Source organism: Anolis sagrei, chromosome 2 (assembly GCF_037176765.1).
Source record: "Anolis sagrei isolate rAnoSag1 chromosome 2, rAnoSag1.mat, whole genome shotgun sequence".
NCBI lineage: Eukaryota > Metazoa > Chordata > Lepidosauria > Squamata > Dactyloidae > Anolis > Anolis sagrei.
Genome location: NC_090022.1, coordinates 257,515,783 through 257,529,930, shown reverse-complemented (window position 1 = coordinate 257,529,930; position 14,148 = coordinate 257,515,783). Strand labels below are relative to the sequence as shown.

General features: G+C 37.4%; 1 long non-coding RNA gene across 1 annotated transcript in view; it reads right to left on the bottom strand.

Moving 5' to 3' along the window:
- The window catches only part of LOC137096144 (uncharacterized), a 65,434-nt gene extending 51,517 nt beyond the window's left edge, over positions 1-13,917 (bottom strand). The window contains exon 1 of the long non-coding RNA XR_010909340.1: positions 11,033-13,917. This is a non-coding gene — a long non-coding RNA (uncharacterized lncRNA). The remainder of the gene's footprint in view (positions 1-11,032) is intronic.
- Between the last annotated feature and the right edge of the window lie 231 nt (positions 13,918-14,148).

Genomic DNA, 14,148 nt, shown 5'->3' with positions numbered 1-14,148 from the left:
CCCTCTTGGCATCACCAGTGAATGTGACCTACAGCTGTCATCCTAAGCACAGTCACTTAGAAATAACCTCTAGCAGCCCTAAGATATTTTTCTCTAAGTGATATTCAAAGGATCAGAGAGTTCTTCAAGCATTTAGCTCCTAAAACATGGATCTGGAAGCTAGTTTCAATCTTTTCCACTGGCTATGCTTCCAAGCTAAAGATTGGAACCTAAATTAAGTGATCATGACCATACACTCTATAGACCTAAGCATTGGTAACAGCATAGATACATGAATTTGCAATGCTCTGAGTCCCCTCAGGGAGAGAAGGCAGTCTATAAATAAAGGTATTATTATTATTATTATTATTATTATTATTATTATTATTATTATTATTATTCTGTACTACCCAGTTCTGGTTGTAAGTCTCTCTTGAAATCAATTTGTAGCTAAGTTGTTTCATCCAAACACTATCAGGGGATAATGGCATTACACACATATACACACACAATGCCATTATCCTCTGATGGAGTTTAGATAAAACAACTATAGGCAACAGAACAAAATTATATATATTGGATATATATGCACACATGCATACTGTACATACACACATCTGTGTTTACTATATGTGTGTGTATGTTTCATTTTGTTCTGTTGCCTGTATTTTCAAAGTCATCTTTTTATCATTTAGACAGTCTTTGCAATCATTTTTACTTCTTCCATTGTTACCCTACAGCATTACTGTGAAATAATAATATTTATTTATTTATTTATATCGTGCCACCATCTCCCAAAAAGGGGCAGCTTACAAAACAGCACATATTGTGCCATAGGTTGCATCACTATTATATTCACTTTACATATCTATACCCAGTTCTCTACCCACCAACTTTTATTTCAGTAGGCTACATAATGTATCTGAAACTATGTATTATGTCATATAATTTTAATAAAGATCTGTACAGATTGAGACCAACATGGGGCATGAGTCCACTTAGTCTTTAACAGTATTTCTTTTATGCCTGTATACCATCCTGTCTGAAGAACACATCACTTTCTGTTTTGAGAGGAATTCAGGTTAAGCATCCCTTATCTGAAATGTCCAAAGTACTTCAAAATCCAAAACTGTCCACATTGATGGCTGAGATAGTGAAACTTGCTTTTTAAAGGTTCAAAATATACAAAGGTGGTCTCATACTCAAAATTATTTAAAATCTTGCATGCAATTACTATCAGGCTATGTGTAAAAGGTATATATGAAACATAAATGAATTGCATGTTTAGATATGGGTTCCATCTCCAAAACATCTCATTATGTACATGCAAGCAAATAAAAGTAATCGAAATTTTAAAAACTCCTAAATCTGAAACACTCTGGTCCCAAGCATTGCAAATATGGGATACTGGTCATATATAAAGATTAAGACTGCAGTTAAAATATGTGCTATAGATTAGAGAATATCACATATGACAGTATACAAAGGTTCTTCTTCTATGAATGTACTGTATATCCATGTATAGAAAATACCTTGTGTAAAGAAATCCTTAGAGGTCTACTAGAAAAAAAATGTCAGTGAATTTATTATAATTTAGCTATCTGAGCCCTCAAAGTTGAAGTCTAAGGCCTATCAGCCCACATCAGCCCTGATATCATCAGAAGAGCCCCTCCTCTCAGTCCCGCCAACATCACAAGTACGATCAGTGGGAATGAGAGAGAGGCCTTTTCAGTGGTGGCCCCATGGCTCTGGAACTCCCTCCCCAAAGAGGTACATTTAGCTCCCTTGTTATTGTCCTTCCACTCCCAGGTGAAAATCTTTTTATGGAAGCAGGCTTTTCTCAATAATACACAATAACAACTATCTTGGCCAGACAAGATTCACATGGCCAAAGACTTGGAGATCTGAGCCGTTTAGTTTAATGTTTCATGTGTTAACTTGTTAGAACAACCTCAGTGGCCTGAGATGCATGATCTCAGTAATGATATATGTGATTATTTTTATCTTTATTTATATTTATAAATAAACATAACTTGTGGTTTATGCAATGTCTGGATTTATTGTTTATAAGTTGGTTGGGTGGGATGGTGGTTTTCTGTACTATGTAGTTATTCTTTTTTATTCGTTCGCTGATTTGAGTTCCATCTGTGGGAGATAAGTGGGATAAAAGTAAATAATAAATAAATAAAGTTCTCCCCATGTGTATATTTAACCATTATTCTTACTATATTTACTGACTAGATCCAAATTTAGATATATTGAAAAGGTTACTATTTGCTCATAACACTTATTAAAAATCCACTTGATCTGTTGCAATGAATCAGCAAGACAATGCTTTTGTGAAAAGGTTGTGATACATTACTTAATTATTGTATTTCTTCCATTCTAAGACACTTTTCCCCATATAAACATTTTAAAAAACAGGATGCATCTTAGAATCACGGGTGCTTGTGTGTGTGTGTGTGTGTGTGTGTGTGTTTCTGATGGTAATATTGGAATTAGTGTGCATCTTACAATCTATGGCATCTTAGAATAGAAGAAATACCAGTACATTATTAAAGGAAAGCCATATATTTAAGGTTACATTAATTGCAAATACCTATAAATTCTTCACATTGCATTGAATTAACCAATGTTTAATTACAGAACTGGGCATTTAAAACTTAATCAAATACAAAACATGTCAAAATATTGTCTTGGTTGAGTATGGAAGTCTGAATGGTTAATACGGTCATATTTCTGCCATTGTGATTTTATTGTGTATAATTTAGGTCCAATATAAATGCATGCTATAGGAAAAGGGAAGTTTTCCTTTCTTCTGTGAAGAAGACTGAGTACATTTAAAATTAAATTCAGGCTTAGATAACAAGAATCACTAGTACAAATGAAATATGCTGCAGAACATTATTTGTCAGCAAGAAGACATACAATATTCTTTACCCATTTGTTTTGCTTGCATTCCTATGGATACTGTAGATTCCTATAGATTATATTTGCAAAACTGATAGTTTGCAATTGCAATCCATTTTGCCAGGGTCAACATGCCAAATTATATATTTCCTAAAACAGCTGCTATATTTATGGTCTCCTTCTTTTGTTGTGTATCACAGATCTCTATATTAATCTACAAGCATTTGTGGATAGCACTAGGCAAGTTAACTTGAACCTTCCTCCCTTGCTGAATGTAGCAGAAGAAAGAGCCTAGGCAGAATAATTCAGTATTAAAAAGGGATGTGAACATGCAAGGTCCACTCCCATCTCAAGCAATATTTTTATTAGACTAATTTACACATTGCAGTGGCATTATCTAATAGTGTTTACAATAAGAAATCCATATCTTTCCAAAACACTGATTGCAAGACAGGGCTTGTCATTAAATATAACTGTACATCCAACAGACCTGTTAAAACAGTCTTTAATTAAACTGTTGACCGCTATAGAATTTCCGTTGCCCTTTGAAGATCTTAATTATTAGTTGGATCCAGGCTTTTACGGCTTACGGCTGGTTAAATTAAATAATTAAGCAACATCGCCAATGGAAATATCATGATTTTTGTACGCTTCCATCAAATCTGTAAAACCAAAGGTTTTAAAATAAAGGACGTATTGTATGTGTGCCTTATTTTGACGCGGTGCTACATCAGCATGCCAGGATTTTTTTTTAAAAAAGTAGCTTTTTATAGGAATAATCGTTAAGCATGATGCATGTAAATGAGCTTTTTTTATGCATGGCTGGCAAAAGTGCTAATTAAATAGTTGGTATTCAAGACTATGCTCGTTCATTGTTTAGTGACACACAAATCCAGTGATGTGTGCCAGCAGACATTTTAAGTTGAATGTTTTCTCTTCTGCAGTCTTTGTCATGAAATGGTGGCACCATGATGAGAACACTAGTGTAAGCAAAACACTGAAATATGCTTTAATAACGTTTTAACCATGTAGCAACACCGGTCTCGTTCCATAATGAATTTTTAATTTCTTCATATGAGGACGTTCCAAGTTGCGGCTGATGCATATTAAATCATATACATGAGTCATTTCTCACTACATTTGCATAAAACGGCAAAATGCTAATGTACCAAATGGGCTTTACTATATATAGTACAGTAAATATGCCCTTGCAGGTTCTCTGCAATCAATCTGCGGTATTTCATTAACAGCTTTCGCAGGGTGGGGTCAAAAATAAAAAAAAACAGAAGGGGGTAAACTGTTGGGCTGCTTCCTACAATAAGATTGCTTGATACTTCCCTGAATATTCGCAACCATTAGAATATATTAAAGTTATCCAAAAAAAAAAAACAGAGTAATTTTTGCTTTGTTTTTTTAAATGCTGTTCACCAATCTCAGCAAAAACTGAGGAATTGTAAATTAATTTTGAATGTACAAACATGATTATATAATATACATTATTTTATAATGTATATTATAAGGTTCTTAAGACTAAATCCATGCTACTTTTTTGCTACTCTCAAATGCCAGTTAAATAAGTGATCATGATGTGAGAATACTCCTCTTTTCCACTCTCTATTAATTGTGTCCACCTAATATTCATGCATTATAAGCTACTCTGTCTTTTAAGCATATGAGGATAGTAGGAAGACTATGGCATCTTGACAACATTATTAGGCCAAACAACTGGGTCACATTTAATAATGAAGGCTTCCTTCTTTCCATCCCCTTCTCCCTCCCCTCCATTTTGCCATCCAAAACATATTGGTACCTGTTATGAGGGGAAGAAAGGAGGGGGAATTTAAAAATAAATGTATGCTTTGCCCTACAGTTATTTTAAATTAGTCCTTATGAATAATTAAGCAATGCATAATATATTATTTTGATGCAACAGTCCTAAGAATTTGAGTGGTATTTCAACTACAATTTAGTAATTTATTTATCAGTTAAAAAATTTGCATAATCACAGTTCAAAATCCAGTGGACTAGAGAAATATCAGAAAGGCAGCTATGTGGGTGCAAATGATTTAAGAATTAGTGTGACATAATAATATAACAAAAGCACACATAATATATAGGAATCTCTAATATCACTTGGGTTTGATTAATCATTTTTTAAACGATGAAGGTGGTTGTATTGTTTTCCATTTCTTAATGATATACCAGAAGCAAGTTATTAGACAGCAATCTGGCTGAAGAATAGGGCTTCTAGGAGAGCAAACCTAAGGTGTAGCCAATGAACAACGTATTCCAAAAATCATTTCACTTTTGCCCCCTCCAAATAATTGGGACAAGTCTAATACACAAATGCATTAAGCAAATATAGAAATATTTCTAGTTGCATACTAGTCAAGCCACACCTTTGGAATTTAAGTCAGCTTTGGTTCTACTGAGATACACCATCTTTTAAATGAATCAGCATACCTAAAGGCCAAAGAGAATGCAAAGATAAAGCCACCCATGTAGTTGGAAATGTGTTAATTCATCTTCTATTCATTTTGCCATCTTATAAAAATTTCCAAAAGAAGATCTTATTTATTCATTTCTATTATATGTGGAATAATTTTCAAATCTAGGATTTTTTTTTCACCAAGGATGTTGTGTTTTCATTGCTAACGAGCATGAAGTTGTTGTTTTAAGAAAATTAATATTCATATTTCTGCAACAACAAAACTCTTATGGTTCATTTATGGTTCAACTTAGTTCATTTATGAAATTAATTAAAAAAAAATTAGAACCACACATATTGAACATGATCCAGCTAAACACTTTTAAGTCTCACTGGGTGCAGTGCTATCAATAGCATCAGGTAGATTTCAAAATATATGGCTTTTAGAGGGGATAGTTCATGTATGCCCATGTACACATGATGCATTTATAAATTCATCTCATTGAAATCATTGAAATGCGTTTTATTTTCCCATATCATGCTTAGGATGGCATGTCAACTGATATGCAATGTTTACATCAAAATAGTTGTCAGTTTTGCACTATAACTTTAATTTGAAGCAATCAAAGTAATATCCATATTCTACAATAAATTATTTCAGGTCAGACAGATAAGTTATGCCACACTTATCTATAATGAGCAAAGAAATATTTTTTATTTAATAATTTTGCTGGATATAATTCTAGGTCCATTTTATCTAGAAGTTATTAGTTTCTTAAGTGGAAAAGAAAGAAGTGTTAGGTTGCACACTTCTCTGGATGGAGGTTATACTTAACATAATGGGACACACATCCATAGAAGTGTGCTGTTTAGTAATACAAAATTGTTACCTTCCAAGATGGTAACAATCTTGGAACCACCTTTCATTGCTGTTGCTATAAACAATGTGTGTGTGTATCTCCCATTGTTTTTGAAGAATGTTCCTGACAGTTATGAATTTATACAGGCATGTGCTATCATATCATGGTCTCCAACTCATTCAAGACTAGTTAATACTCTTAGATTTGAATTATAGCAAATCATCTGACTATTACTCTCATCACAACAGTACAGTCAGTCCTCCACATTCCTTGGAGATAGGAGTGCAGAACCCCTGTAAAAGTGGAAAGTTGAACTTAGGTTGACTGACTGACAAAATGTGATTGACCAAAGGAAACTTGATGGGCATTCATGCCCAAGTGAGGATTTAGATTCTGGATTCTCAGAGTCCTAGTCCAACACTCAAATATGTCCACCATGTTGGCTCACATTTTAAAAATCATATTTAAAAATTCACATAATACCTTCCTCATCATTTATATTTGTTTTCTTAAAAAAAACAATCTATGCAAAAGGCCCAATGTAGCACACAAGAGTTTGTTTCAAAACAGTCTGAAGTGGTTTTACTAATACATTTACTACCACTCTCTTTCCATCTATCTGGTGCCATATGTTCAATATGGCAATGCTCTTCAGTGGGTCACTTTGACAAATGCTTCATAAATAACCCCCACCACACCTCATATGATCCATTCTCTAACCTTTGGCCATTAAGTACATATTCCATCCAGGAACAACACAGACAATCCAACTATAAACTACACAAAGTAGATCTCTTATACTCAATTAAACAAATCTCCAGGTAATGCTGAGATAAAATCCTTAGGAGGGAGGGAATTTCAGTCTGAAAAAATGGAGACCAATTAAAATTTTGTTGCTTAAGTCAGTGTGATCAGGACTGCATTCTCAACATGCTAATCTGACATGCCTGGAAACAAATCATACCCTAATCTAAATCCAGTTATAAAATGATAAATAATGATTTATGTAAATTCCATCGACTGTGTGGATCTATTCTAGTGAAGCCCTTAATACCCTTAAAGGCACTAGATTCTGTTCCTGGAAGTGAAGCAGGGTGAGCCTGGTAAAACTTCTATCCAAATATGCAAAAAGAAAATACCAGGAATTGCAGGTCATTTGGCAGAGGACGGAACTAGCAAACCCATCACTGAGCATTCCATGCTTTAAAAAATGTGAAATTTATAGGATCATGGTAAGGAGACTTCAAGGCACATATACATACATATGCATCTAGCAAATGTTTCTAGAGCTATAATCTTACCTCACAGCAAATATAATCTTAGAAAACCAAGAACACTGACTTTGTTACTTATTAACAATTTGTTTACAGTATGACTCATGATATGTACATCATGCCCAAATATTAAATAAGAAATGTAAGTTGAAGTAAACTGATGATGCCTTTCAGTTGCTTGCTTCCTAGCACCTTAAGCCTCTCATTTTAGCAATATATCTATTGGTTAACACACTTTTTGAACATATTGATACATCCTTCCCTTTTCTCACATACACATATATTACACAAGAATAAAAATAAGTCTGTTACGTAAACGCCAGCCATTGTGAATATATGTCATCAGTATGGGTATAAAAATAATCACAAAACAGAAAACATGAGAAAAGTATGAACTGTTGTCCTCAGCATAAGAAACAACAAAGGCTCGTGAATGTATATATTGGGTAGATCTTCATATACTTGTATGTACCCTGCACTTTGAATGAATGGATGTGACAATGGTTGGCTTAATGCCTAACACAGAACAATATCTATTACAATTTCCTGCTTTACAAAGGGAAAACCAACATGGTGTAGGGATTAGGACTCTGGAGGCCTGAGCTTGCATTCCCACTCAGCCATGGAAATCCATTGGGTGACCTTAGGCAAGTCACACTCTCCTAGCCTCAGAGGAAGGCAACACCAACCCGTCTGAACAAATCTTGCTAAGGAAACACTGTGACAGGTTCACCTTAGGGTCATAATAAGTTGGAAATGACTTGCAGGCATACAACAATGACAAGAAATTTTGCAGGCAGAATTCTCTCAACATTTCACATGCAGCTAACTACTAAATTTAAAATGAATAGTGAATAGCACTGCACAGTGGAGCTGGACACTAGCAAGCATGCAGTGTTGCTGTTTTTAAAACAAAAGCTAAAAATAAAAGAAGTAACATCCCTACAATGTCTAATTTCATAATGCAACAAATCCAAGCTCATCCTAGTGCATTGTAGAAATGGAGCAGCCTTTCAAAACTTGTATATCCTTAAAGAACTATAAGGCCTCCATATTCTACAATGGTTGGTTATTTCAATCCATTGACTTCACCCACACCCAATTCTGTCTTTCCTTTCAGCTTATAACAAAGCCTATTAACTAAGGCTACTTTCTAAGTTAGAGCTCATCCACTGTCACTAGAATAAGAAGTTTAACATCTCCTAAACAATAGATAGGACATTCAACATTTGTTTTAGTGTTATAATAAAAGTGTTAGCACAATCCTTAACCTGACTAGTTCAGGAGCCTAAGTGCCCTTCCACACAGCCATATAACCCAGAATATCAGGGCATAAAACCCCACAATATCTGCTTTGAACTGGGTTATCTGAGTCCACACTGCTATATATCCCAGTTCAAACCAGAAAATGTGGGATTTTATTCAGCTGTGTGGAAGGGGCTTTAGTCTTATGTGAGACAACAGCCACACAAGACTTCAATCCACCAGCTGTATTAAAACCAACATCGCTCAAGAGTAAATATATATTTGGCTTCTTACACTACTTGTGGTTTTTTTTAAGCAAGCCAATTTCTCTTCCTCCCCTCCCTTCTTTTTCATACTATTGGCATGGGAGAAAGCAAACTCCATGCCACACTGAGGTGGGTGGATTTAACTCCCAGTTGAAGAGTTAAGATGGTATCATTAGTTGCGCACAGCATGATTTCTCTCTAATCCTCTCTGGAACTTACAACAAGTTTAAATGTCCATGCATGATGTTATTAACTGGCTTTAGTAAGTACTTAGGACACAGATTTATTTTTTTAAGAAAAAAATCTCTGGAGAAGTTATACTGTACCTAGCAACAAGGATATATCTAGCCTCATTTGAAGTAATTTTATAATGGCAGGAGAGAAGGGGTGGGAGAGAGAAATAATGAGTCAGGTGTTGCAGCCTCCATGGAACATTTTAAATGACAAATTGCTGAGCAAGAGGTCTACTCCTAGGTACCAAAAACTTCATTTGGAGTGTGTGTGTGTTGGGGGAAGGGGGGCACTGGCATTTTGGCTTTTTAAATTAAGAATGCATCAGAGGTTAATGTTCGGAGAGTTATGTCAGGGAATAAAGGCTTATGTTTTAGAAAATATAAGTAGAGAACCAAAATTCCTGTCTCCAAACTAAATGTTATATTTATATTCAAATATTCCAATAGGATGCCCAGACTGACTCCATGTCAATTTACACAATCTCTCATCTGTGTTTGAAGAAGGACCTGGTCTTATTATTGGTGTTGCTACTTTTTGTTATAGAAAGATGAGGAATATCTGGATATTAGCTTGATTCATAGCTGGCTATACAGTACGTAAATACAGTTCACCCACCAAGTCCTACATTAAGAAGCCTCATCGTTGCAGTCAAAACAGATCAGCTACCAACTGGCCTGTACAGAGTCTCCAACTGTACAGGCCAGTAGCAAGAACCCTACAGTAGGGGAACCTGGTTGCCTTGATGCCATCAAAAAAGAGGCACCAGAATCCAAGAAATGTGTGTGTGGCAAGGGGAGGGGTGTTATTTTCCTCATGTACTGGAAGCTGGTTTTTATAAAGTTTATGGGTATGTCCACATTGCAGAATGAATACAGATTGACACCAATTTAACTGGCACGAATCAATACTATGGAATCATGGGGTAGTATGTTCTCATTGCAGAATGAATGCAGTTTGGCAACACTTTAACTTGCATGAATGAATACTATGGAATCATGGGGTTGTATGTCCAGATTGCAGAATGAACACAGTTTGACATCAATTTAACTGGCATGAAACAATACTATGGAATCATGGGGTGGTATATCCGGATTTCAGAATGGATACAGTTTGACACCACTTTAACTGGATGAATCAATACTATGGAATCATGGGGTTGTATGTTCAGATTGCAGAATGACTACAGATTGACACCACTTTAACTGGCATGAATCAATATTATGGAATCATGGGGTTGTATGTCCAGATTGCAGAATGAACACAGTTTGACACCAATTTAACTGGCATGAAACAATACTATGGAATCATGGGGTAGTATGTCCAGATTGCAGAATGGATACCGTTTGACACCACTTTAACTGGCATGAATCAATACTATGGAACTATGGTGCTATAGTCTTCTCTGGGTCTTTAGACTTCTCTGCCAAAGAGGTGCTGGTGCCTCACCAAACCCCAACTCCCAAGATTCCATCACATTGAGCCATGGAAGTTAAACCAGTGTCAAACTGCATTCATTCTATAGTGTAGATGCACCCTGAGTCACAAGCCCAAAGCAGGAGAGCAGCAACTATCAGGAATTTATTCTAGGGATCCTCTCACTGGCCCCTGAGCCCAGCTTTTGTGAGCTAGCCATAGGCAATGCAGGTGGGTGGGATTTCTTCTGGCTCTTCCCTTAAGAATGCTAATCATATGTAGAAACCCAGGATAAAAAAAGGATTTTATTCCTTGAAAACCAGGAACCTTTGTAAAGGGAAGTGACTGGTGGGAGGGGGGGAAAGATGGCCAGCAACCTGAGGGCAGAGAGGAGAGGGTGGGGAGGACTTTGACATGACTAACCTGACAAGGCAGAGGACAGGGGAGATGCTGCGCTGCCCTAAAGGAGGCAGGATCTTCATCAGGAAGAGCAGGAGGAGGAGGAGGGAGGGAAGGAAGGAAGGAAGGAAGGAAGGAAGGAGGGAGGGAAAGAGCGCGCGCGCCCGCCAGCCTAGGAGCTCAGCCATCCCGTCTCCCGGGAAACACCAATCACAGCTCGCGCCTGGGAGGCAACTGGTGCTTGTCACACAGCAGCCTGGTACTGCCCAGCGGCCCGGTTGCTGCCATTGCTACGGAGATCCTTAAAGCAGCAGCAATTGCAGCAAAAAGCGGCTGCCTCTTTCCTCAGGCCCTTGCCTGGGCGAGACCTCCCATTCCTAAGTCAAGAGGGGCATCTACACTACAGGACCAATGCAATTTAGCATCTCTTTGAACTGCCATGATTCCATGCTATGGAATCCTGGGAGCTGAAGGTCTTCTACCAAAGAGTGAGGTGTCTCACCAAGCTACACATTCCAGGTTTCCTAGCCTCGGGCCATGGCAATTAAAGTCATAGAGTCGTGGAATCATAGAGTTGGAAGATACCTCGTTTGCCATACAGTCCAACCCCCCGCCAAGAAGCAGAAAAATTGCATTCAAAGCAACCCAGACAGATGACCATCCAGCCTCTGTTTAAAAGCTTCCAAAGAAGGAGCCATCACCACACTCTGGGGCAGAGAGTTCCACTACTGAACATCTCTCATAGTTAGGAAGTTCTTCCTCCTGTGCAGGTGGGATCTCATTTCCTGTAACTTGAAGCCCTTGTTCTGAGCCCTAGTCTCCAAGAACAAATTGCATGAATTCTACAGTGTGGATGAACCCCCAAGTCACTACAGAATTAATACAGTTTGCCATCCATTTTAATTGCCATGGTGCCCTGCTATGGCATCCTGGGGGTTGTAGTTTGGTGATGCACCAGCACTCTTTGATACAGCTACAACTCCCTTCATTCCATAGAGCTGTGGCAGTCAAACTGCATTGATGCACTCAGAGAGTACTTTCTCCTGAACCTACTGGAGAAAGACATGTTTTGTGCACATTAAGCATCCTGGCTGTCCTGCTCATAGGGTTTCTCCACACTGTAGAATAAATGCAGCTTGACACCTCTTGAAATGCCAGTGCTGTGACATCATGGGAGTTTTTGTTTGTAAAAGGTCTTTAGCCTTCTCTGCCAAGGAGTGCTGGTGCTTCACCACACTATAGAATTGAGCCATGGCAGTTAAAGTGGTGTCAAACTGTATTCATTCTACAGTGCAGAGGCACCCATATTCTCAACTCCTAAATGAAAATAAATGCTTCTCTCTCCTTTTTTTCTGCCCCCTCTTTTGTGCTGCACTCTGAACCTCTTTCCAGGTGCCTCCCCACTCCTTTCCTTGTCCTGTAGCCTCCGGGTATTAAACAACCAAGCGGCAGGAATCCAGCAGGCCAGCTGCCTGTGTCTGTTCTGCTCTGAATGGTCTTCGGCCTTCCTCATAAAGGGCTGCAGTAAGATCACATTGCACTGTGCTAGCGAACAACCAGCATGGAGTCAGACTCAGCAGCAGCAACAGCCACAGCAAGGGTCTGCTCCTCTCTGAAACACTCCTGCCTTTTAGCTATCCAGAGGAGCAGAAAGGCCATGCATCTACCCACAGGTTTTTGCTGTGTTTTCCCAGGGTCCTGGGTCTATGCTGTGGATCTCTGTATAAGGCCTGCAGCTAACCAAACCTGAATTCACTAAAAGCTTTGAGTTAAGGAAGGCCCATCCAATTTAAATGTTGGTTGGAAAGAAGGAAGGAAGGAAGGAAGGAAGGAAGGAAGGAAGGAAGGAAGGAAGGAGGGTTGGTTTTTCAGTATGGAACACATTGCCAATTCACCTGGGTATTTAACTTCAACCTAAGCTTGACTAATTCTAATAATGCTCATAAAATTAATAGAAAGGCCCTTTTCCATGCGTAACCTCTATTTGACTAAAATTTAGTTCTGAGTAAGCAAAGATAGGATTGTGTTGCATATCTATCTCAATCCAAGAACCTCTTGGTGCTACTAAGTCCCCAACCCCAGACTGTAAAATAATTGCTACTGGAAGCAACATCTGTACTATTGATTAAACCACAATTTTGGCAAAATCTATTGACAAAAGTCTCCTCCATATATTTCACTCGCCTGAAAAACTGAAGTGTAATAAGATTTCAAAATTTCACAGTACTCTGCTAACACTAATGAGAAGGGAGGAGGTGGATAAACAAAGGATGGCATATATGTCCATGTTATAAAATGTACTCCATGTCAATTTGAATAATCCAAAATCTGTTTGTTTACACATTTTTGAAGTATGACTAGACTATTTTTCTGACTAGTGTTCTTACTTTCAGTTTGCTACTTCCTTCACAATCCATTTTAATTAAATGAGGAGCAGACTTTCACAACAGACATGACATCCTTGTAATTCCACCACTACATTGACAGAGGAGCACTGATACAGCATCACAATAACATTAAGGAGTTTATGAGATGTTTGTTTTGGGAACCAAAATGCACAGATGCCAATAATTAGTTGTGGCAGTGTTGCCTTGTGAACATCATGTGCTTTTGGTAGTCCAATGTACCTGGCAGGTTTTAGAATTTAATTTGTTTGTTTTTTAAAATCCTCGTCCAAATAACCAAAATTTATTTTTCAACAGAATAATCCTATACATATCTATTTGGAAGTAAGTTACACTGCATTCAGTTGGACTTACTCCCTGGTAAGAATGTATAGGATTACGCTGTAAGACCAAAAATAACCAGTGTAATATTAAGTTTTAACCGGTCATTCTTATGGGCCTTGTCACACTAGAGAAAAAATCCACTTAAAATCCAGTGTATGCCTCTTGCAGAATTTTGGCGTATGTAGTTTGGGGAGGAGCCTTTAACAGCCTCACTAAACTACAAACCCCAGAATTCTGCAGGAGACAGAAACCAGATTTTAAGTGCATTTTTTCTTTAGTGTGATGAAACTTTTTTTGTCTTGTCAAAAAACTGAAAACAACATAACTACCACCACAACAAAAATACACACACAATGGGTTTCTAAAATATTCTATTGTTCACTTTGTTTCCTATTCCATTATTACTCAAAG